General features: G+C 44.2%; 1 long non-coding RNA gene across 50 annotated transcripts in view; it reads right to left on the bottom strand.

Moving 5' to 3' along the window:
- LOC307181137 overlaps positions 1-25,117 on the bottom strand; it is a 3,028,377-nt gene that overhangs the window by 1,832,047 nt on the left and 1,171,213 nt on the right. The window contains exon 8 of one of the 50 annotated variants that reach the window (XR_013825982.1): positions 14,283-14,364. The exons of the other annotated variants lie outside the window; for them this stretch is intronic. This is a non-coding gene — a long non-coding RNA (uncharacterized lncRNA). The remainder of the gene's footprint in view (positions 1-14,282; positions 14,365-25,117) is intronic. 50 annotated transcript variants of the gene reach the window in all.

Below are 25,117 nucleotides of genomic sequence, written 5' to 3'. Positions count from 1 at the left end.
TTTTATCTGGCCCATGAGTGGGAGACAACTTCAAGAAAACCCTCTCCTAATGAGAGGAACCCAGGAGTCAGGCAGAGGAGGGGTGGGTGGTGGTTGGAGACAGAGGCCTGGTGCCCCGGGTGCAGTGGAAGTCTCTGGAAGACCAGGTGGAGGGAGGCCTCACGGAGTGATGCCCAGGGTCACAGACCTGTCGCAGCTGCTGTTTGTTAGTTCAAGTCCTGCTCTGAGGTGCTCTGTGTCAGCTCTGAGCGACAGGTGAGCTGGGGGTGCTCTGCAATGAGGGCTATGTGCACGGTTCCTGTGTGCCCAGCCCTGCCACGGTACCTGCAAGGGTAGCTCTGTATCCTGGGAGGGGCCTGACCACGAGAGCCCCGTGGGCTGGGGTGGGGGTGGGGTACCTGCCCAGGTGAGCTCCATATTCTGGGATTGGTCTGACCACGAGAGCCCCATGGGCTGCTGGGGACCTGGTAAAGGATGTCAGGACAGTCAGTGAAGCCACCGAGGATATACCTCCAGTTGCTCCTAATTCCTACACCCTGCTGGTCATTCTACCAACCACCAGGACATGGTATTCTGTATTAGTCTTCAATGATGCCTTCTTTTGTATTCCATTAGTCCCAGAGTCACAAGAAATTTTGGCTTGTGAGTGGCAGGACTCAACATACAACTAAAACAATACTTCCGGGCCGTCTGGCCCCAAGGGTGCAAAAATTCCCACACCATCTTTGGGGAAAGCTTAGCTAAAGACCTAAAAGTTCTACCTCTGGAAAAGGAAACCCTCCTTCAATATGCAGACGACATTCTGATCACCAGCCCTACTAAGGAGGCCTCTGAACTACCAAGCCAATAAAGGATAGAAGTTGTCCAAGAAAAAGCTCAAATATCACAGACTGCGGTGACCTGCCTGGGCTTCATTCTCACAGAAGGTCAGAGAAGCCCATCCCAGGAAAGGGAAGAAACCATTTTCAGCCTTACCCCTTTCTAAAACTAGAAGACAGCTTAGGGGTTCCTGGGGAGGCCAGGGTTTGCTGCTTCTGGATCCCTAACTACAGTCTACTAGCTGGGCCTCTATATGAAACACTGAAAGGAAAAGATGATGATCCTTTTGAATAGAATCCAGAAGTGGCCTTTCAAGAATGGAAAGAGCAGTCAATTCAGACCCTTGCCCTGGAACTCCCTAATTTAGCTAAACCCTTTGACCTTTACATTCCCGGTGAAAGGTGAATCGCCATTGGAGAATTAGTGCAAAAACTGGGACCACTTGAAATGGAACAATGCAAGAATGCCATCCAGGTAGGATAAACTACGGTCACTAAGGGGCTTGGCCCACTGCCACATCTGGCCAAGATACTGGCGGTATCTAAAAACCTGGAAATCAGCAGCCCAAAAGGCCACCTCCCTCCTAAGGGAAAAGGACCCCACGTGGTGATCCTAACCACCAACCATGCCCTGAAGTTGCAGGGTTCGCTCCGTGGGCACACCGACCTCGAGTGAGGAGGCCCTCCAACTCCAACATCCAGAGAGATAACCGGGGGCAACAGGGCACCATGACGACTCGTGTGAACATCACTTGACCTGGAGTTTCTCTCATAAAACAACAAGAGTGTGTCCCAAAAGAGTAGACTACTGCTTGCAGGACTTACTGCACCCAGAGGGGAGCTAATAATCTTGGCGGGGGAACAGTATACCACACTGTCACCATAGAAAAGCCTACAGACACCGTGATGATGGTGGCCAATAAGACCGGCTGGACTCCTGTTTACTTCAAAAGGCTGTTGACTCAGTAGCCATCATGGTCCTTGATCACCACTGACCCTGGACTGCCTGGGAGTTGAGCGGGCAGGGCTCTGACACCTGGTGCTGTTTGTACGTTAATTCAGGGGCCTAACTGAAGAAAGCGCAGACTACTGGTCAGAGCATCTAGGCTGGCAGAGACGGTCAGCCTAAGGTGGCCGAACAAATGTGGGGCGGGGTGAAACCGGCCCCCACAGCGTCTCTGCACATCTCTTTCCTGGACCCTTAAAGGTCATTAGAATCTATAACACTTCCAATGCTGGTGCTCAGGTGGACGAGCAGGGAGGCAGGGGTCCTGGGGACAATCAACGTCACCGGGAGGCTGCTGGGGAGAAGCTCTGACCCTCGCCCCAGGGTATGAGGGCTCCCAACTCAGCACTCAGCAGTTACAGAAGAAGGGTCTGCACCCTCAGCACTCCAAGAATGAGGAACGGGACAAAAGGCAGAGGAGGGGTTTGTCCCCAGCAAAGCCCATTAAAAATCCCTGGGAGATAAAAATAGAATCTGGGCAATAAAGTCAAGTCTAACCTTTTTTATCCTTTGTGCTTTGTCTAATTTCACGTGCTCCTAGGGTCCCGCATGCAGAGGTTCTACACCCGGCACTTCAGACCAGATTTCCTAGTGCAGAATGGCTGGGTCGACACCTCAGCTCCTGGGGCCCAGTGCAGACTCCACGATATAGAGCCTGAGCTACAGCCAACCTGGCCCTCGAGAGCTCCGCCGCCTCCCTCCCTCCCACTGACTCTGACAGGATCTCTACACAGCAGCCCAGCCCACAGCCCACGGGGTAGTGCATGCTCTCACCTCTCCATTCTCTGATCAAAATATAAAGTTTCCTTTGCTTGTGAACCAAACTCAGTCTCGATCTCTTGGCCCCAATGACACTGGGCAGGGGGACACTTGTTGGGGTCCACTCTGGAGGATCAATAACAGAAATTGAGACTATTGTAACCTCAATGAACAGATGTGTGAGCCAAACTGTAGTTAACATAGAACAGTGTATAAGGCTCGGGTAAAATAAGATGTTTTTAACACTTCCATTTGATATTTCCATCACTTTTTATAAGCAAGTTCAGTGAAAAGGTTTGTCTTATTTGTCAGGTCAATATTAGAGAAACGAAGTGATTTCTTTCCAAGGATGTACAGCTAATAATCTTGGTTAAACCTTCAATCTTGTTTTAAATGCTTTTCCATTGAAAATGATACCTCTCTTTCAGCTCCCCCATTTCTGAGAAGTATAAAATCTTATAATTTATTATTACCAAAGGGGAAAGGTGGGAGGAGGGATAAATTAACAGTTTGGAATGAACACATACACACTGCTATGTATAAAATAGATCATCAACAAGGAACTACTGTATAGCACAGGGAACTACACTCAACATTTTGCAATAACCTATAAGGGGAAATAATCTGAAAAAGAATAGATATTTTTATTGACATCATCTATCAATGACAGTTAAAGTGTAGCCTAAGGGAAGCTGGTGGTGAGTGCTTCTGACCCTGAAGACTTCAATCATCTAAAGTTTGGACTCTGCCTACTCCCCAAGGCCCTTAATGAACATATGTGTAGCCGTAGCTTAAAAACTTCCCCAGTTTGGGTTTCGGGGAGACACTGATTTTGAAAAAGCCCTGGTGTTCTCCTTACATGAATGGGACTCTTCCTACTGCTAAAACATGTCTGTCACACCCAGAGGATGGTATACCGTCTGATCGGGAAGAGTTTGGAAAAGGCATCTCATCTCCTCATCTCCTGGTGCTCGGGTTCACCCCTCCAGCGTCTTTACTAACAGTCTCCCCACTTGGAGATGTCAGCACTGTCAACATCCTGTTGCGTACAGTTTGGAATTTGTCCAGAGGATGAAGCGGAAGGATGAGGAACAATGAGAGACAAGTCCTAGGTGTTCAGACAGGCACATGTCACTCTAATTTCCAATCAGGAAGACGAATTGACCAAAGGCTAGGGTTGCCCATGGAAACAGTATAGGGCTTGAGGAAATCCCGCTGCTTTGTGGCCAGTTCCCATAAACACGAGTTGAACAATGGAACTCAGGGGCAGTAAAATTCACAAAACTGCAGAGTTGAAAATATCCATCACTGAAAAATGTCTTGAGGAAAGTCAGAGAAAAGGACTTGTAAGCAAGGGAGAATGGCAGGAAAGGGATTTGAGGAGGTAGAAAGGACTCGCCATTAAGCACAAGAAAAGGAGCTGAACATTGCCAACATTGCAGTTGGCCAAAAAGGGTGTATGCGTTCTTTTCTGTATATATTCAAGAAAAGGGCATACACTTTTTTAGCCAACCAAACAGGTGGGCACTGGAAGTCAATACTACAAAAGATATCACTTCGCATCAGTCAGAAGAGCCATCCTCATAAAGCGTAAACAACAGAAATGCAGGACAGGGCAACGAGAAGAGGGAGCCCTGTGAGACTTATAGTGGAAATGTATATTGCCAACGGCCATTCTGGAGAAGTGTATTGTGTTTACTAAAGCATCTAAAAAATGAGCTACAGAGCATAGGGCACTTGCACTCATGGGCGTATATCTTGGGAAAAACAAAAATCGAGAGGACACAGGCACCCCAATGTTTACCCCCTCTCTGTTTAAAAGATCCTCGACTAGGATATAACTTAAATGTCTCTGGAGGGAAAAAATGGATAGAGATGTGGTACTTAGGTAGAGTGGAATATTATTCAGCCTGGAAATCAATGAAATATGGCCAGTTGTAACGACTCCGGAGGAGTTACGTATGATCATTCTAAGTGACAGAATTCAAAAAGAAAAAGACACATATCATAAGATATCACTTAAAGGTGGAATCCAAAATGGCTACACATGAAATAAATTACAAAACAAAAACATAGTCAAATATGTAGAAAACACGCATAAGGCTGCTAAACGGGAAAGGTGGGGAGGGGTGAGGCATCATCCAGGAGGTTGAAATTAGCAAAGATACCATTCCAAATACCAAACTGATAATCAACAAGGCCTACACGGTAGCTAAAAGAACTGCACTCAGCACACTCAAGTCACCGGAAAAGAATATATACGACTGGTAAGAATCTGAAAAAGAATTTATTGATGTCTCTCTGTACGTGAATCAAGTGGATGTACAGCAGCAAGAAACAGAGCTTTGAAAATCAGCTGTAACCAATATAGTAATAAATTGAAAAAAATAAACGACAGAGAGACAGAGAAAACCTCTTACAACTTTTCCTCAGGGACGGTGATGCAACATGGATTGAACACATCTAGACCCACAGCAGGATGAGACATAAGGCTGGAAACTGTTTGCGCTAAGAGAAATGTGAGGTTGGGTGAGGAAATGCACACCCTTTAAAGTAATACTACCTGGTACCCATTCAATGGGTCCCAAATCTGCAGGTTCAAGGGATCTTCCTACAGCTAAAACATGCATGGAAAACCCAGAGGACTGTACACCATGTGATCGGGAGATGTGTCTAAAATGCACCTCATTTATCCTCTCCTGGTGCTCCTGTTCACCATTCCAGCCACGCTACTTAGAATCTCCCCACTTGGAGAATCAGCACATTTAAACTTCTGTTTCACACATTTTGCAAATTGTGAGGAGGATGAACGGAAAGAGGGGGAACCAATGAGAGAAGAGTTGTAGGGGTTTGGACGGGCACATATCACTCTAATTTCCCATTAAGAATAAGAATTAAAGAAAGGCTCAGCCTGCCTCGCCGGAGCCAAAATAGGGCCTGAAGCAATCCTGTGGGTTTGAGGCCAGCTCACAAAAGAGCAACTTAAAAAATGGAGCTCAGGGTCACTGCAATTCACAAACCTGCAGAGTTATAAATGAAAACTAACGTCCAAAAATATGTTGAGGTAAGGCAAAGAAGAGGATCTGAATGCAAGACAGAATTGCAAGAAACAGATTTCAAGAGATAGATTGGACTCGTCTTTAACGCACATGAAAAGCAGCAGAATTTCGACAATGATGCAGTTGGCCCAAAAGGGCGTATGCGTTTTTTCCTGATTATATCCAGGAAAAAACGCATACGCACTTTATGGGCAATGAAGCAAGCAAGCAATGCAAATGTGCACAACAAAGAAGTCTCACTTCCCACCGGTCAAAAGGGCCATCCTAAAAAATTGTAAAAACCAGAAATGCAGGACAGGCCATGGAGAACAGGGAGCCTTTATACGCTGATGGGCAGTGTGTGAACTGCCGAGAGCCACTCTGGAGAAGTGTATGGTGGTTCCTAAATCATCTAAAAAACAGAGCTACAGAGCATAGGACACTTCCAATCATGGGAGTATATCTAGGGAAGTCTAAAAATCAACAAGACACAAGCACACCACAGTTTAGGGCTACTCTGTTTACAAGAACCTCAACTTCAGTACACCTTAAATATCCCAGGAAAGAGAACAATGATAAAGAAGATGTGGTACTTATGTACAATGGAATATCTCTTCACCATGAAATCAATGTAATAAGGCTAGTAGAAGGATAAAGAGTGGATTTAGGTCCGATAATACTACTTGAAATAAGTCAAACAGAAAAAGAAACATATCATAAGATATCACTTATAGAGGGAGGGTAAATATGGCTGCACAAGAAATGAATTACAGAACAGAACAGTGTCTCACACTTAGAAAACACACTTATGTCAGCTTAAGGGGAAAGGAGAGGTGGGGTGATGCATAAAACCAGAGTTTGAAATTAGCACAGATACCGTTCAATAAACCAAATAGGTATTAGACAAGATCTACACCTTGCTCAATGAACAGGCCTCAACACACCCTATACACTGCAGAGAAATATATCTGAGGAATAAGAATCTTAAAACCCATGTATTGATATATCTCCATAAGGGAATCAAGTGTGTGCAGAGCGGCACAAACACAGCAGTGAAAAGGAGCTAAACCCCATTATAGAAATAAATTTTAAAAACAAAACGCTGAAACAATGAAAGAGAGAAAAATTCTTACAAAATTCGCTCAGGGGCTGTGATGCAACCTGGATTGACCACATATAAACCCACAGCTGGATAAGACATAAGACTGGACACTTGGGGCTGACAGGATTGGTGAGCTTTGGTGAGCAACTGCCGAAAGTTTAATGCAATACTTCATGCTACTCAGTCCAAGGGTCCCAACGCTCCAGGTTGAAGGGAATCTTCCTACAGCTAAACCATGCTTGGGAAACCCAGCGACTGGTATACCATATGATCGGGAAAGGTTTCTAAAACGCACCTCATTTTTCCTCTCCTGGGGCTCCGGATCGACATTCCAGCCGCTTTACTAACAACATCCCCACATGGAGTCAATGCCTTTAAGTTCTGGTATCGCACAGTCTGCAGTTAGTGCAGAGGATGAATGGGAATAGGGGGAACCAGTGAGAAACTAGCTGTAGCGGTTTCAATGGGCACATGTCACTCTAATATCATATCAGTAAGAAGAATTAACCAAAGGCACAGCAGGTGCCCCAGAAGAAAAATAGGGCTTCAAGGAATCCTGTGGTTATGGGGCAATACCACAAAAATAAGAGCTAAAAAATGGAGCTAAGGGCCACTGCAATTCAAAAACCTGCAGAGTTATAAAGGCCAACTATTTTTAAAAAATATATTGAGGTAAGGCTATGAAGAGGCATTGAAAGCAAGGCAGAATTGCAGGAAACCGATTTCAGGAGGTAGACTGGAATTGCATTGAAAGCATATGAAGAGAGTCAGAAACTCGACAATGATGCACTTGGCCAAAAAGGGCGTATGTGTTTTTTCCTGAATATATTCAGGAAAAAACGCATACGCACTTTTTGGCCAACCAAGCAAGCTTGCAAAGGAAATCTGCACTACAATGAAGTCTCATTTCCACCTGGTCAAAAGGGCCATCTGAAAAAAGTGTAAAATCCATAAAGGCACGACAGGACATGGAGAACTGGGAGCCTTCTTATGCTGATGGGCGGGATGTAAATTGCCAACAGCCACTCTGGAGAAGTGTATGGTGTTTCCTGAAACATCTAAAAAACAAAGCAACAGAACCTAGGGCACTTCCACTTATGGTCCTATAGCTTAGGGAAATTAAAATCAAAAAGACACAGCCACCCCAAAGTTTGGGACGGCTCTGTTTACAAGAACCTCGTTTACAGTACAAGTTCAATATCGCAGAAAGTGAAAAATGGATAAAGAACTTGTGGTACTTACGTACAATGCAATATCACTCAGCAATGAAATCTATGTCATCAGGCCCGTAGCAGCATAATGAGTGGATTCAGGTATGATGATTCGAACTGAAATAAGTCACACAGAAAAGAAACATCATAAGGTATCACTAATACACAGAATGTGAACTTGGCTACACATGAACAGAATTACACAACAGAACAGTGTCTCAAGTTTAGAAAACCAACTTATGCTTGCTTAAGGGGGAAGGTGAGTTGGGGTGCTGCATAAAACCAGAGATTGAAATGAGCACAGATAAAGTTCCTTAAGCCAAATATGGAATAGACAAGAGCTACTCCTTGCTCAACGAAATGGACTCAACACCCCATATTAAACGCCTAAGAATGTACCTGACTAGTAAGTATCTTAAAACCTATGGATTGCTATGTCTCCAAAAGAGAATCAAGCGTGTGTACAGGGGCATAAACGCAGCAGTGATAGGATTGGAGAGGTTCGGTGAGCAAATGAAGACCCTTTGAAGTCATATTGCATGGTACCCATTACACGGGTCTCAACTCTCCAGGTTTAAGGTATTCTTCCTTCAGCTAAAACATGCATGTGGAACCCAGAGTATGATCAACCGTGTGAACGGGAGACGTGTTCAAATATGTCTCAGTTTTCCTCCACTGGTACTCGGGTGCAACATTCCAGACGCTTTACTAACACTCTCCCCACTTGGAGAGTCAGCACCTTTAACCTCCTGTTTGGCCCAGTTTGCAATTTCTGCGGAAGCTGAACAGGAATAGCGAGAACCAATGAGAGGCTAGCTGCAGGTGTCTGGACGGGCAAATTTAACTCTCATTTCCCACCAGAAAGAGGAAATAACCAAAGGCTCAGCATGCCGTGCCGGAACCAGATTAGGGCCTGAAGCCATCCAGCGGTGTTGCAGCCAGCTCACAAGAAAACGAGTTGAAGAAAGGAGCTCAGGGGCACTGTAACTCACAAACCTGCAGAGTTATAAATGACAGCTATCGTCCAAAAATAGACTGAAGTAAGGCTGCCAAGAGGACTTGAAAGCGGGGCAGAATTGCAGGAAACCGATTTCAGGAGGTAGACTGGAATTGCATTGAAAGCATAGGAAAAGAGGCAGAACGTCCACAATGATGCACTTGGCCAAAAAGGGCGTATGCGTTTTTTCCTGAATATATTCAGGAAAAAACGCATACGCCCTTTTTGGCCAACCAAGCAAGCTTGCAAAGGAAATCTGCACTACAATGAAGTCTCACTTCCCCCCGGTCAAAAGGGCCATCTGAAAAAAGTGTAAAATCCAGAAAGGCAGGACAGGCCATGGAGAACTGGGAGCCTTGTTATGCTGATGGGCGGGATGTAAATTGCCAACAGACACTCGGGAGAAGTGTATGGTGTTTCCTGAAACATCGAAAAAACAAAGCAACAGAGCCTAGGGCACTTCCACTTATGGTCCTATAGCTTAGGGAAATTAAAATCAAAAAGACACAGCCACCCCAAAGTTTGGGACGGCTCTGTTTACAAGAACCTCGTTTACAGTACAAGTTCAACATCGCAGAAAGTGAAAAATGGATAAAGAAGTTGTGGTATTTACTTACAAAGCAATATCACTCAGCAATGAAATCTATGTCATCAGGCCCTTAGCAGCACAATGAGTGGATTCAGGTATGATGATTCTAACTGAAATAAGTCACACAGAAAAAGAAACATCATAAGATATCAGTAATACACGGAATGTAAACTTGGCTACACAGGAACTGAATTACAGAACAGAACAGGGTCTCAAATTTAGAAAACCAACTTATGCTTGCTTAAGGGGAAAGGTGAGTTGGGGTGCTGCATAAAACCAGAGATTGAAATGAGCACAGATAAAGTTCCTTAAGCCAAATATGGAATAGACAAGAGCTACTCCTTGCTCAACGAAATGGACTCAACACCGCATATTAAACGCCTAAGAATGTACCTGACTAATAAGTATCTTAAAACCTATGGATTGCTATGTCTCCGAAAGAGAATCAAGCATGTGTACAGGGGCATAAACGCAGCAGTGATAGGACTGGAGAGGTTCGTGAGCAAATGAAGACCCTTTGAAGTCATATTGCATGGTACCCATTCCACGGGTTTCAACTACCCAGGTTTAAGGTATTCTTCCTTCAGCTAAAACATGCATGTGGAACCTAGAGTATGATCAACCATGTGATCGGGAGACGTGTTCAAATATGTCTCAGTTTTCGTACCCTGGTACTCGGGTGCAACATTCCAGACGCTTACTAACACTCTCCCCCCTTGGAGAGTCAGTCCCTTTAACCTCCTGTTTGGCCCAGTTTGCAATTTCTGCGGAAGATGAACAGGAACAGCGAGAATCAATGAGAGACTAGCTGGAGGTGTCTGGATGGGCAAATTTAACTCTCATTTCCCACCAGGAAGAGGAATTAACCAAAGGCTCAGCATGCCGTGCCAGAACCAGATTAGGGCCTGAAGACATCCTGTGGTGTTGCGGCCAGCTCAAAAGAAAGCGAGTTGAAGAAAGGAGCTCAGGGGCACTGTAATTCACAAACCTGCAGAGTTATAAGTGACAGCTATCGTCCAAAAATACACTGAAGTAAGGCTGCCAAGAGGACTTGAAAGCGGGGCAGAATTGCAGGAAACCGATTTCAGGAGGTAGACTGGAATTGCATTGAAAGCATAGGAAAAGAGGCAGAACGTCCACAATGATGCACTTGGCCAAAAAGGGCGTATGCGTTTTTTCCTGAATATATTCAGGAAAAAACGCATACGCCCTTTTTGGCCAACCAAGCAAACTTGCAAAGGAAATCTGCACTACAATGAAGTCTCACTTCTCCCCGGTCAAAAGGTCCATCTGAAAAAAGTGTAAAATCCAGAAAGGCAGGACAGGCCATGGAGAACTGGGAGCCTTGTTATGCTGATGGGCGGGATGTAAATTGCCAACAGACACTCAGGAGAAGTGTATGGTGTTTCCTGAAACATCTAAAAAACAAAGCAACAGAGCCTAGGGCACTTCCACTTATGGTCCTATAGCTTAGGGAAATTAAAATCAAAAAGACACAGCCACCCCAAAGTTTGGGACGCCTCCGTTTACAAGTACCTTGTTTACCGTACAAGTTCAATATCACAGAAAGTGAAAAATGGATAAAGAACTTGTGGTACTTACGTACAATGCAGTATCACTCAGCAATGAAATCTATGTCATCAGGCCCATAGCAGCATAATGAGTGGATTCAGGTACGATGATTCTAACTGAAATAAGTCACACAGAAAAAGAAACATCATAAGATATCAGTAATACACGGAATGTAAACTTGGCTACACAGGAACTGCATTCCAAAACAGAACAGTGTCTAAAATTTAGAAAACCAACTTATGCTTGCTTAAGGGGAAAGGTGAGTTGGGGTGCTGCATAAAACCAGAGATTGAAATGAGCACAGATAAAGTTCCTTAAGCCAAATATGGAATAGACAAGAGCTACTCCTTGCTCAACGAAATGGACTCAACACCGCATATTAAACGCCTAAGAATGTACCTGACTAGTAAGTATCTTAAAACCTATGGATTGCTATGTCTCCGAAAGAGAATCAAGCATGTGTACAGGGGCATAAACGCAGCAGTGATAGGATTGGAGAGGTTCGGTGAGCAAATGAAGACCCTTTGAAGTCATATTGCATGGTAACCATTCCACGGGTTTCAACTACCCAGGTTTAAGGTATTCTTCCTTCAGCTAAAACATGCATGTGGAACCCAGAGTATGATCAACCATGTGATCGGGAGACGTGTTCAAATATGTCTCAGTTTTCCTCCCCTGGTACTCGGGTGCAACATTCCAGACGCTTTACTAACACTCTCCCCACTTGGTGAGTCAGCGCCTTTAACCTTCTGTTTGGCCCAGTTTGCAATTTCTGCGGAAGATGAACAGGAATAGCGAGAACCAATGAGAGGCTAGCTGGAGGTGTCTGGACGGGCAAATTTAACTCTCATTTCCCAACAGGAAGAGGAAATAACCAAAGGCTCAGCGTGCCGTACCAGAACCAGATTAGGGCCTGAAGCCATCCTGCGGTGTTGCGGCCACCTCAAAAGAAACCGAGTTGAAGAAAGGAGCTCAGGGGCACTATAATTCACAAACCTGCAGAGTTATAAATGACAGCTATCGTCCAAAAATAGACTGAAGTAAGGCTGCCAAGAGGACTTGAAAGCGGGGCAGAATTGCAGGAAACCGATTTCAGGAGGTAGACTGGAATTGCATTGAAAGCATAGGAAAAGAGGCAGAACGTCCACAATGATGCACTTGGCCAAAAAGGGCGTATGCGTTTTTTCCTGAATATATTCAGGAAAAAACGCATACGCCCTTTTTGGCCAACCAAGCAAGCTTGCAAAGGAAATCTGCACTACAATGAAGTCTCACTTCCCCCCGGTCAAAAGGGCCATCTGAAAAAAGTGTAAAATCCAGAAAGGCAGGACAGGCCATGGAGAACTGGGAGCCTTGTTATGCTGTTGGGCAGGATGTAAATTGCCAACAACCACTCGGGAGAAGTGTATGGTGTTTCCTGAAACATCTAAAAAACAAAGCAACAGAACCTAGGGCACTTCCACTTATGGTCCTATAGCTTAGGGAAATTAAAATCAAAAAGACACAGCCACCCCAAAGTTTGGAACGGCTCTGTTTACAAGAACCTCGTTTACAGTACAAGTTCAACATCGCAGAAAGTGAAAAATGGATAAAGAAGTTGTGGTATTTACTTACAAAGCAATATCACTCAGCAATGAAATCTGTGTCATCAGGCCCTTAGCAGCACAATGAGTGGATTCAGGTATGATGATTCTAACTGAAGTAAGTCACACAGAAAGAGAAACATCATAAGATATCAGTAATACACGGAATGTAAACTTGGCTACACAGGAACTGAATTACAGAACAGAACAGGGTCTCAAATTTAGTAAACCAACTTATGCTTGCTTAAGGGTAAAGGTGAGTTGGGGTGCTGCATAAAACCAGAGATTGAAATGAGCACAGATAAAGTTCCTTAAGCCAAATATGGAATAGACAAGAGCTACTCCTTGCTCAACGAAATGGACTCAACACCGCATATTAAACGCCTAAGAATGTACCTGACTAGTAAGTATCGTAAAACCTATGGATTGCTATGTCTCCGAAAGAGAATCAAGCATGTGTACAGGGGCATAAACGCAGCAGTGATAGGATTGGAGAGGTTCGGTGAGCAAATGAAGACCCTTTGAAGTCATATTGCATGGTACCCATTCCACGGGTTTCAACTACCCAGGTTTTAGGTATTCTTCCTTCAGCTAAAATATGCATGTGGAACCCAGAGTATGATCAACCATGTGAACGGGAGACGTGTTCAAATATGTCTCAGTTTTCCTCCCCTGGTACTCGGGTGCAACATTCCAGACGCTTTACTAACACTCTCCCCACTTGGAGAGTCAGTCCCTTTAACCTCCTGTTTGGCCCAGTTTGCAATTTCTGCGGAAGATGAACAGGAATAGCGAGAACCAATGAGAGGCTAGCTGGAGGTGTCTGGACGGGCAAATTTAACTCTCATTTCCCAACAGGAAGAGGAAATAACCAAAGGCTCAGTGTGCCGTACCGGAACCAGATTAGGGCCTGAAGCCATCCTGCGGTGTTGCGGCCAGGTCACAAGAAAGCAAGTTGAAGAAAGGAGCTCAGGGGCACTGTAATTCACAAACCTGCAGAGTTATAAATGACAGCTATCGTCCAAAAATATACTGAAGTAAGGCTGCCAAGAGGACTTGAAAGCGGGGCAGAATTGCAGGAAACCGATTTCAGGAGGTAGACTGGAATTGCATTGAAAGCATAGGAAAAGAGGCAGAACGTCCACAATGATGCACTTGGCCAAAAAGGGCGTATGCGTTTTTTCCTGAATATATTCAGGAAAAAACGCATACGCCCTTTTTGGCCAACCAAGCAAGCTTGCAAAGGAAATCTGCACTACAATGAAGTCTCACTTCCCCCCGGTCAAAAGGGCCATCTGAAAAAAGTGTAAAATCCAGAAAGGCAGGACAGGCCATGGAGAACTGGGAGCCTTGTTATGCTGATGGGCGGGATGTAAATTGCCAACAGACACTCGGGAGAAGTGTATGGTGTTTCCTGAAACATCTATAAAACAAAGCAACAGAGCCTAGGGCACTGCCACTTATGGTCCTATAGCTTAGGGAAATTAAAATCAAAAAGACACAGCCACCCCAAAGTTTGGGACGGCTCTGTTTACAAGAACCTCGTTTACAGTACAAGTTCAACATCGCAGAAAGTGAAAAATGGATAAAGAAGTTGTGGTATTTACTTACAAAGCAATATCACTCAGCAATGAAATCTGTGTCATCAGGCCCTTAACAGCACAATGAGTGTATTCAGGTATGATGATTCTAACTGAAGTAAGTCACACAGAAAAAGAAACATCATAAGATATCAGTAATACACGGAATGTAAACTTGGCTACACAGGAACTGAATTACAGAACAGAACAGGGTCTCAAATTTAGAAAACCAACTTATGCTTGCTTAAGGGTAAAGGTGAGTTGGGGTGCTGCATAAAACCAGAGATTGAAATGAGCACAGATAAAGTTCCTTAAGTCAAATATGGAATAGACAAGAGCTACTCCTTGCTCAACGAAATGGACTCAACACTGCATATTAAACGCCTAAGAATGTACCTGACTAGTAAGTATCTTAAAACCTATGGATTGCTATGTCTCCGAAAGAGAATCAAGCATGTGAACAGGGGCATAAACGCAGCAGTGATAGGATTGGAGAGTTTCGGTGAGCAAATGAAGACCCTTTGAAGTCATATTGCATGGTACCCATTACACGGGTCTTAACTCTCCAGGTTTAAGGTATTCTTCCTTCAGCTAAAACATGCATGTGGAACCCAAGTATGATCAACCATGTGAACGGGAGACGTGTTCAAATATGTCTCAGTTTTCCTCCCCTGGTACTCGGGTGCAACATTCCAGACGCTTTACTAACACTCTCCCCACTTGGAGAGTCAGCGCCTTTAACCTCCTGTTTGGCCCAGTTTGCAATTTCTGCGGAAGATGAACAGGAATAGCGAGAACCAATGAGAGGCTAGCTGGAGGTGTCTGGACGGGCAAATTTAACTCTCATTTCCCAACAGGAAGAAGAAATAACCAAAGGCTCAGCGTGCCGTACTGGAACCAGATTAGGGCCTGAAGCCATCCTGCGGTGTTGCGGCCAGGTCACAAGAAAGCGAGTTGAAGAAAGGAGCTCAGGGGCACTATAATTCACAAACCTGCAGAGTTATAAATGACAGCTATCGTCCAAAAATAGACTGAAGTAAGGCTGCCAAGAGGACTTGAAAGCGGGGCAGAATTGCAGGAAACCGATTTCAGGAGGTAGACTGGAATTGCATTGAAAGCATAGGAAAAGAGGCAGAACGTCCACAATGATGCACTTGGCCAAAAAGGGCGTATGCGTTTTTTCCTGAATATATTCAGGAAAAAACGCATACGCCCTTTTTGGCCAACCAAGCAAGCTTGCAAAGGAAATCTGCACTACAATGAAGTCTCACTTCCCCCCGGTCAAAAGGGCCATCTGAAAAAAGTGTAAAATCCAGAAAGGCAGGACAGGCCATGGAGAACTGGGAGCCTTGTTATGCTGATGGGCGTGATGTAAATTGCCAACAACCACTCGGGAGAAGTGTATGGTGTTTCCTGAAACATCTAAAAAACAAAGCAACAGAACCTAGGGCACTTCCACTTATGGTCCTATAGCTTAGGGAAATTAAAATCAAAAAGACACAGCCACCCCAAAGTTTGGAACGGCTCTGTTTACAAGAACCTCGTTTACAGTACAAGTTCAACATCGCAGAAAGTGAAAAATGGATAAAGAAGTTGTGGTATTTACTTACAAAGCAATATCACTCAGCAATGAAATCTGTGTCATCAGGCCCTTAGCAGCACAATGAGTGGATTCAGGTATGATGATTCTAACTGAAATAAGTCACACAGAAAAAGAAACATCATAAGATATCAGTAATACACGGAATGTAAACTTGGCTACACAGGAACTGAATTACAGAACAGAACAGGGTCTCAAATTTAGAAAACCAACTTATTCTTGCTTAAGGGTAAAGGTGAGTTGGGGTGCTGCATAAAACCAGAGATTGAAATGAGCACAGATAAAGTTCCTTAAGCCAAATACGGAATAGACAAGAGCTACTCCTTGCTCAACGAAATGGACTCAACACCGCATATTAAACGCCTAAGAATGTACCTGACTAGTAAGTATCTTAAAACCTATGGATTGCTATGTCTCCGAAAGAGAATCAAGCATGTGTACAGGGGCATAAACGCAGCAGTGATAGGATTGGAGAGGTTCGGTGAGCAAATGAAGACCCTTTGAAGTCATATTGCATGGTACCCATTCCACGGGTTTCAACTACCCAGGTTTTAGGTATTCTTCCTTCAGCTAAAATATGCATGTGGAACCCAGAGTATGATCAACCATGTGATCGGGAGACGTGTTCAAATATGTCTCAGTTTTCGTACCCTGGTACTCGGGTGCAACATTCCAGACGCTTTACTAACACTCTCCCGACTTGGAGAGTCAGTCCCTTTAACCTCCTGTTTGGCCCAGTTTGCAATTTCTGCGGAAGATGAACAGGAATAGCGAGAACCAATGAGAGGCTAGCTGGAGGTGTCTGGACGGGCAAATTTAACTCTCATTTCCCACCAGGAAGAGGAAATAACCAAAGGCGCAGTGTGCCGTACCGGAACCAGATTAGGGCCTGAAGCCATCCTGCGGTGTTGCGGCCAGCTCAAAAGAAAGCGAGTTGAAGAAAGGAGCTCAGGGGCACTGTAATTCACAAACCTGCAGAGTTATAAATGACAGCTATCGTCCAAAAATATACTGAAGTAAGGCTGCCAAGAGGACTTGAAAGCGGGGCAGAATTGCAGGAAACCGATTTCAGGAGGTAGACTGGAATTGCATTGAAAGCATAGGAAAAGAGGCAGAACGTCCACAATGATGCACTTGGCCAAAAAGGGCGTATGCGTTTTTTCCTGAATATATTCAGGAAAAAACGCATACGCACTTTTTGGCCAACCAAGCAAGCTTGCAAAGGAAATCTGCACTACAATGAAGTCTCACTTCCCCCCGGTCAAAAGGGCCATCTGAAAAAAGTGTAAAATCCAGAAAGGCAGGACAGGCCATGGAGAACTGGGAGCCTTGTTATGCTGATGGGCGGGATGTAAATTGCCAACAACCACTCGGGAGAAGTGTATGGTGTTTCCTGAAACATCTAAAAAACAAAGCAACAGAACCTAGGGCACTTCCACTTATGGTCCTATAGCTTAGGGAAATTAAAATCAAAAAGACACAGCCACCCCAAAGTTTGGAACGGCTCTGTTTACAAGAACCTCGTTTACAGTACAAGTTCAACATCGCAGAACGTGAAAAATGGATAAAGAAGTTGTGGTATTTACTTACAAAGCAATATCACTCAGCAATGAAATCTGTGTCATCAGGCCCTTAGCAGCACAATGAGTGGATTCAGGTATGATGATTCTAACTGAAGTAAGTCACACAGAAAAAGAAACATCATAAGATATCAGTAATACACGGAATGGAAACTTGGCTACACAGGAACTGAATTACAGAACACAACAGGGTCTCAAATTTAGAAAACCAACTTATTCTTGCTTAAGGGTAAAGGTGAGTTGGGGTGCTGCATAAAACCAGAGATTGAAATGAGCACAGATAAAGTTCCTTTAGCCAAATATGGAATAGACAAGAGCTACTCCTTGCTCAACGAAATGGACTCAACACCCCATATTAAACGCCTAAGAATGTACCTGACTAGTAAGTATCTTAAAACCTATGGATTGCTATGTCTCCGAAAGAGAATCAAGCATGTGTACAGGGGCATAAACGCAGCAGTGATAGGATTGGAGAGGTTCGGTGAGCAAATGAAGATCCTTTGAAGTCATATTGCATGGTACCCATTCCACGGGTTTCAACTACCCAGGTTTAAGATATTCTTCCTTCAGCTAAAACATGCATGTGGAACCTAGAGTATGATCAACCATGTGATCGGGAGACGTGTTCAAATATGTCTCAGTTTTCCTCCCCTGGTACTCGGGTGCAACATTCCAGACGCTTTACTAACACTCTCCCCACTTGGAGAGTCAGCGCCTTTAACCTCCTGTTGACCCAGTTTGCAATTTCTGCGGAAGATGAACAGGAATAGCGAGAACCAATGAGAGGCTAGCTGGAGGTGTCTGGACGGGCAAATTTAACTCTCATTTCCCACCAGGAAGAGGAAATAACCAAAGGCTCAGCGTGCCGTACCGGAACCAGATTAGGGCCTGAAGCCATCCTGCGGTGTTGCGGCCAGCTCAAAAGAAAGCGAGTTGAAGAAAGGAGCTCAGGGGCACTGTAATTCACAAACCTGCAGAGTTATAAATGACAGCTATCGTCCAAAAATAGACTGAAGTAAGGCTGCCAAGAGGACTTGAAAGCGGGGCAGAATTGCAGGAAACCGATTTCAGGAGGTAGACTGGAATTGCATTGAAAGCATAGGAAAAGAGGCAGGACGTCCACAATGATGCACTTGGCCAAAAAGGGCGTATGCGTTTTTTCCTGAATATATTCAGGAAAAAACGCATACGCCCTTTTTGGCCAACCAAGCAAGCTTGCAAAGGAAATCTGCACTACAATGAAGTCTCACTTCTCCCCGGTCAAAAGGGCCATCTGAAAAAAGTGTAAAATCCTGAAAGGCAGGACAGGCCATGGAGAACTGGGAGCCTTGTTATGCTGAAGGGCAGGATGTAAATTGCCAACAACCACTCGGGAGAAGTGTATGGTGTTTCCTGAAACATCTAAAAAACAAAGCAACAGAACCTAGGGCACTTCCACTTATAGTCCTATAGCTTAGGGAAATTAAAATCAAAAAGACACAGCCACCCCAAAGTTTGGAACGGCTCTGTTTACAAGAACCTCGTTTACAGTACAAGTTCAACATCGCAGAAAGTGAAAAATGGATAAAGAAGTTGTGGTATTTACTTACAAAGCAATATCACTCAGCAATGAAATCTGTGTCATCAGGCCCTTAGCAGCACAATGAGTGGATTCAGGTATGATGATTCTAACTGAAATAAGTCACACAGAAAAAGAAACATCATAAGATATCAGTAATACACGGAATGTAAACTTGGCTACACAGGAACTGAATTACAGAACAGAACAGGGTCTCAAATTTAGAAAACCAACTTATTCTTGCTTAAGGGTAAAGGTGAGTTGGGGTGCTGCATAAAACCAGAGATTGAAATGAGCACAGATAAAGTTCCTTAAGCCAAATATGGAATAGACAAGAGCTACTCCTTGCTCAACGAAATGGACTCAACACCGCATATTAAACGCCTAAGAATGTACCTGACTAGTAAGTATCTTAAAACCTATGGATTGCTATGTCTCCGAAAGAGAATCAAGCATGTGTACAGGGGCATAAACGCAGCAGTGATAGGATTGGAGAGGTTCAGTGAGCAAATGAAGACCCTTTGAAGTCATATTGCATGGTACCCATTCCACGGGTTTCAACTACCCAAGTTTAAGGTATTCTTCCTTCAGCTAAAACATGCATGTGGAACCTAGAGTATGATCAACCATGTGATCGGGAGACGTGTTCAAATATGTCTCAGTTTTCCTCCCCTGGTACTCGGGTGCAACATTCCAGACGCTTTACTAACACTCTCCCCACTTGGAGAGTCAGTCCCTTTAACCTCCTGTTTGGCCCAGTTTGCAATTTCTGCGGAAGATGAACAGGAATAGCGAGAACCAATGGAGACTAGCTGGAGGTGTCTGGACGGGCAAATTTAACTCTCATTTCCTACCAGGAAGAGGAATTAACCAAAGGCTCAGCGTGCCATGCCAGAATCAGATTAGGGCCTCAAGCCATCCTGCGGTGTTGCGGCCAGGTCACAAGAAAGCGAGTTGAAGAAAGGAGCTCAGGGGCACTGTAATTCCCAAACTGCAGAGTTATAAATGACAGCTATCGTCCAAAAATAGACTGAAGTAAGGCTGCCAAGAGGACTTGAAAGCGGGGCAGAATTGCAGGAAACCGATTTCAGGTGGTAGACTGGAATTGCATTGAAAGCATAGGAAATGAGGCAGAACGTCCACAATGATGCACTTGGCCAAAAAGGGCGTATGCGTTTTATCCTGAATATATTCAGGAAAAAACGCATACGCCCTTTTTGGCCAACCAAGCAAGCTTGCAAAGGAAATCTGCACTACAATGAAGTCTCACTTCCCCCCAGTCAAAAGGGCCATCTGAAAAAAGTGTAAAATCCAGAAAGGCAGGACAGGCCATGGAGAACTGGGAGCCTTGTTATGCTGATGGGCGGGATGTAAATTGCCAACAGACACTCGGGAGAAGTGTATGGTGTTTCCTGAAACATCTAAAAAACAAAGCAACAGAGCCTAGGGCACTGCCACTTATGGTCCTATAGCTTAGGGAAATTAAAATCAAAAAGACACAGCCACCCCAAAGTTTGGGACGCCTCTGTTTACAAGAACCTCGTTTACAGTACAAGTTCAACATCGCAGAAAGTGAAAAATGGATAAAGAAGTTGTGGTATTTACTTACAAAGCAATATCACTCAGCAATGAAATCTATGTCATCAGGCCCTTAGCATCACAATGAGTGGATTCAGGTATGATGATTCTAACTGAAATAAGTCACACAGAAAATGAACCATCATAAGATATCAGTAATACATGGAATGTAAACTTGGCTACACAGGAACTGAATTACAGAACAGAACAGGGTCTCAAATTTAGAAAACCAACTTATGCTTGCTTAAGGGTAAAGGTGAGTTGGGGTGCTGCATAAAACCAGAGATTGAAATGAGCACAGATAAAGTTCCTTAAGTCAAATATGGAATAGACAAGAGCTACTCCTTGCTCAACGAAATGGACTCAACACTGCATATTAAACGCCTAAGAATGTACCTGACTAGTAAGTATCTTAAAACCTATGGATTGCTATGTCTCCGAAAGAGAATCAAGCATGTGAACAGGGGCATAAACGCAGCAGTGATAGGATTGGAGAGGTTCGGTGAGCAAATGAAGACCCTTTGAAGTCATATTGCATGGTACCCATTCCACGGGTTTCAACTACCCAGGTTTTAGGTATTCTTCCTTCAGCTAAAATATGCATGTGGAACCCAGAGTATGATCAACCATGTGATCGGGAGACGTGTTCAAATATGTCTCAGTTTTTGTACCCTGGTACTCGGGTGCAACATTCCAGACGCTTTACTAACACTCTCCCGACTTGGAGAGTCAGTCCCTTTAACCTCCTGTTTGGCCCAGTTTGCAATTTCTGCGGAAGATGAACAGGAATAGCGAGAACCAATGAGAGGCTAGCTGGAGGTGTCTGGACGGGCAAATTTAACTCTCATTTCCCACCAGGAAGAGGAAATAACCAAAGGCGCAGTGTGCCGTACCGGAACCAGATTAGGGCCTGAAGCCATCCTGCGGTGTTGCGGCCAGCTCAAAAGAAAGCGAGTTGAAGAAAGGAGCTCAGGGGCACTGTAATTCACAAACCTGCAGAGTTATAAATGACAGCTATCGTCCAAAAATATACTGAAGTAAGGCTGCCAAGAGGACTTGAAAGCGGGGCAGAATTGCAGGAAACCGATTTCAGGAGGTAGACTGGAATTGCATTGAAAGCATAGGAAAAGAGGCAGAACGTCCACAATGATGCACTTGGCCAAAAAGGGCGTATGCGTTTTTTCCTGAATATATTCAGGAAAAAACGCATACGCCCTTTTTGGCCAACCAAGCAAGCTTGCAAAGGAAATCTGCACTACAATGAAGTCTCACTTCCCCCCGGTCAAAAGGGCCATCTGAAAAAAGTGTAAAATCCAGAAAGGCAGGACAGGCCATGGAGAACTGGGAGCCTTGTTATGCTGATGGGCGGGATGTAAATTGCCAACAACCACTCGGGAGAAGTGTATGGTGTTTCCTGAAACATCTAAAAAACAAAGCAACAGAACCTAGGGCACTTCCACTTATGGTCCTATAGCTTAGGGAAATTAAAATCAAAAAGACACAGCCACCCCAAAGTTTGGAACGGCTCTGTTTACAAGAACCTCGTTTACAGTACAAGTTCAACATCGCAGAAAGTGAAAAATGGATAAAGAAGTTGTGGTATTTACTTACAAAGCAATATCACTCAGCAATGAAATCTGTGTCATCAGGCCCTTAGCAGCACAATGAGTGGATTCAGGTATGATGATTCTAACTGAAATAAGTCACACAGAAAAAGAAACATCATAAGATATCAGTAATACACGGAATGTAAACTTGGCTACACAGGAACTGAATTACAGAACAGAACAGGGTCTCAAATTTAGAAAACCAACTTATTCTTGCTTAAGGGTAAAGGTGAGTTGGGGTGCTGCATAAAACCAGAGATTGAAATGAGCACAGATAAAGTTCCTTTAGCCAAATATGGAATAGACAAGAGCTACTCCTTGCTCAACGAAATGGACTCAACACCCCATATTAAACGCCTAAGAATGTACCTGACTAGTAAGTATCTTAAAACCTATGGATTGCTATGTCTCCGAAAGAGAATCAAGCATGTGTACAGGGGCATAAACGCAGCAGTGATAGGATTGGAGAGGTTCGGTGAGCAAATGAAGACCCTTTGAAGTCATATTGCATGGTACCCATTCCACGGGTTTCAACTACCCAGGTTTAAGATATTCTTCCTTCAGCTAAAACATGCATGTGGAACCTAGAGTATGATCAACCATGTGATCGGGAGACGTGTTCAAATATGTCTCAGTTTTCCTCCCCTGGTACTCGGGTGCAACATTCCAGACGCTTTACTAACACTCTCCCCACTTGGAGAGTCAGCGCCTTTAACCTCCTGTTGGCCCAGTTTGCAATTTCTGCGGAAGATGAACAGGAATAGCGAGAACCAATGAGAGGCTAGCTGGAGGTGTCTGGACGGGCAAATTTAACTCTCATTTCCCACCAGGAAGAGGAAATAACCAAAGGCTCAGCGTGCCGTACCGGAACCAGATTAGGGCCTGAAGCCATCCTGCGGTGTTGCGGCCAGCTCAAAAGAAAGCGAGTTGAAGAAAGGAGCTCAGGGGCACTGTAATTCACAAACCTGCAGAGTTATAAATGACAGCTATCGTCCAAAAATAGACTGAAGTAAGGCTGCCAAGAGGACTTGAAAGCGGGGCAGAATTGCAGGAAACCGATTTCAGGAGGTAGACTGGAATTGCATTGAAAGCATAGGAAAAGAGGCAGGACGTCCACAATGATGCACTTGGCCAAAAAGGGCGTATGCGTTTTTTCCTGAATATATTCAGGAAAAAACGCATACGCCCTTTTTGGCCAACCAAGCAAGCTTGCAAAGGAAATCTGCACTACAATGAAGTCTCACTTCTCCCCGGTCAAAAGGGCCATCTGAAAAAAGTGTAAAATCCAGAAAGGCAGGACAGGCCATGGAGAACTGGGAGCCTTGTTATGCTGAAGGGCAGGATGTCAATTGCCAACAACCACTCGGGAGAAGTGTATGGTGTTTCCTGAAACATCTAAAAAACAAAGCAACAGAACCTAGGGCACTTCCACTTATAGTCCTATAGCTTAGGGAAATTAAAATCAAAAAGACACAGCCACCCCAAAGTTTGGAACGGCTCTGTTTACAAGAACCTCGTTTACAGTACAAGTTCAACATCGCAGAAAGTGAAAAATGGATAAAGAAGTTGTGGTATTTACTTACAAAGCAATATCACTCAGCAATGAAATCTGTGTCATCAGGCCCTTAGCAGCACAATGAGTGGATTCAGGTATGATGATTCTAACTGAAATAAGTCACACAGAAAAAGAAACATCATAAGATATCAGTAATACACGGAATGTAAACTTGGCTACACAGGAACTGAATTACAGAACAGAACAGGGTCTCAAATTTAGAAAACCAACTTATTCTTGCTTAAGGGTAAAGGTGAGTTGGGGTGCTGCATAAAACCAGAGATTGAAATGAGCACAGATAAAGTTCCTTAAGCCAAATACGGAATAGACAAGAGCTACTCCTTGCTCAACGAAATGGACTCAACACCGCATATTAAACGCCTAAGAATGTACCTGACTAGTAAGTATCTTAAAACCTATGGATTGCTATGTCTCCGAAAGAGAATCAAGCATGTGTACAGGGGCATAAACGCAGCAGTGATAGGATTGGAGAGGTTCGGTGAGCAAATGAAGACCCTTTGAAGTCATATTGCATGGTACCCATTCCACGGGTTTTAACTACCCAAGTTTAAGGTATTCTTCCTTCAGCTAAAACATGCATGTGGAACCTAGAGTATGATCAACCATGTGATCGGGAGACGTGTTCAAATATGTCTCAGTTTTCCTCCCCTGGTACTCGGGTGCAACATTCCAGACGCTTTACTAACACTCTCCCCACTTGGAGAGTCAGTCCCTTTAACCTCCTGTTTGGCCCAGTTTGCAATTTCTGCGGAAGATGAACAGGAATAGCGAGAACCAATGGAGACTAGCTGGAGGTGTCTGGACGGGCAAATTTAACTCTCATTTCCTACCAGGAAGAGGAATTAACCAAAGGCTCAGCGTGCCATGCCAGAATCAGATTAGGGCCTGAAGCCATCCTGCGGTGTTGCGGCCAGCTCAAAAGAAAGCGAGTTGAAGAAAGGAGCTCAGGGGCACTGTAATTCACAAACCTGCAGAGTTATAAATGACAGCTATCGTCCAAAAATAGACTGAAGTAAGGCTGCCAAGAGGACTTGAAAGCGGGGCAGAATTGCAGGAAACCGATTTCAGGAGGTAGACTGGAATTGCATTGAAATCATAGGAAATGAGGCAGAACGTCCACAATGATGCACTTGGCCAAAAAGGGCGTATGCGTTTTTTCCTGAATATATTCAGGAAAAAACGCATACGCCCTTTTTGGCCAACCAAGCAAGCTTGCAAAGGAAATCTGCACTACAATGAAGTCTCACTTCCCCCCAGTCAAAAGGGTCATCTGAAAAAAGTGTAAAATCCAGAAAGGCAGGACAGGCCATGGAGAACTGGGAGCCTTGTTATGCTGATGGGCGGGATGTAAATTGCCAACAGA

Source organism: Stenella coeruleoalba (genome assembly GCF_951394435.1).
Source record: "Stenella coeruleoalba genome assembly, contig: scaffold_39, whole genome shotgun sequence".
Taxonomy (NCBI): Eukaryota; Metazoa; Chordata; class Mammalia; order Artiodactyla; family Delphinidae; genus Stenella; species Stenella coeruleoalba.
This window is presented reverse-complemented; position numbering and strand designations above follow the sequence as displayed.